This window comes from Carlito syrichta, unplaced genomic scaffold (genome assembly GCF_000164805.1).
Source record: "Carlito syrichta isolate Samal-C Ts95f unplaced genomic scaffold, Tarsius_syrichta-2.0.1 Scaffold314220, whole genome shotgun sequence".
Lineage (NCBI taxonomy): Eukaryota > Metazoa > Chordata > Mammalia > Primates > Tarsiidae > Carlito > Carlito syrichta.
In genome coordinates, this window is record NW_007258316.1 from 601,788 (window position 1) to 602,277 (window position 490).

General features: G+C 73.9%; 1 protein-coding gene across 1 annotated transcript in view; it reads left to right on the plus strand.

Annotated features, from left to right (window-relative positions):
- Positions 1-490, plus strand: part of PTH1R (parathyroid hormone 1 receptor) — a 24,131-nt gene that overhangs the window by 3,571 nt on the left and 20,070 nt on the right. The gene's annotated exons all lie outside the window — the stretch shown is intronic.

Below are 490 nucleotides of genomic sequence, written 5' to 3' on the forward strand. Positions count from 1 at the left end.
CGGCCAGGGGGGATCCCGAGAGCTCCATGAAGTCCCCCCGGGGCCGCGGACGGGACGCCGGCTTGGGGAGGCTGTCGGGGGGGCCCCGACATCCATGGCAAGGCGGGGGCCGCGGCGGCGCGCTCGGAGTAAGTCGGAGCTGGGGCGGGCGCCGAGGGGAGGTGGCCGGAGTTGGGTGGGGGTGACTCCGGGCCCGGAGGGGCAGCCCGGCTGCTCTGTCTCGCTGTCAGTCGGCGGCGCCTCCTCGGAGCCCGGTGGAGCCGCCAGCCCCACGCCGCTTGTCTCGGTGGCTCTTTTGGAAACTTGCGAATGTTTTCGTAGAGAGAGAAGGGGGAGGGGAGGGAGGGAGTGACCGAAACGGAGCTTGGGGCCGCTGGAAGAGCGGAGGCCAAGGCCGGGGGAGCTGGAGATGGACGGACAGACAGGCGGACCGACGGAGCGTCGGGACCGCGGGCGCGCTCCAGCCGCGCGGGCGCAGGCGGGGCTCCGG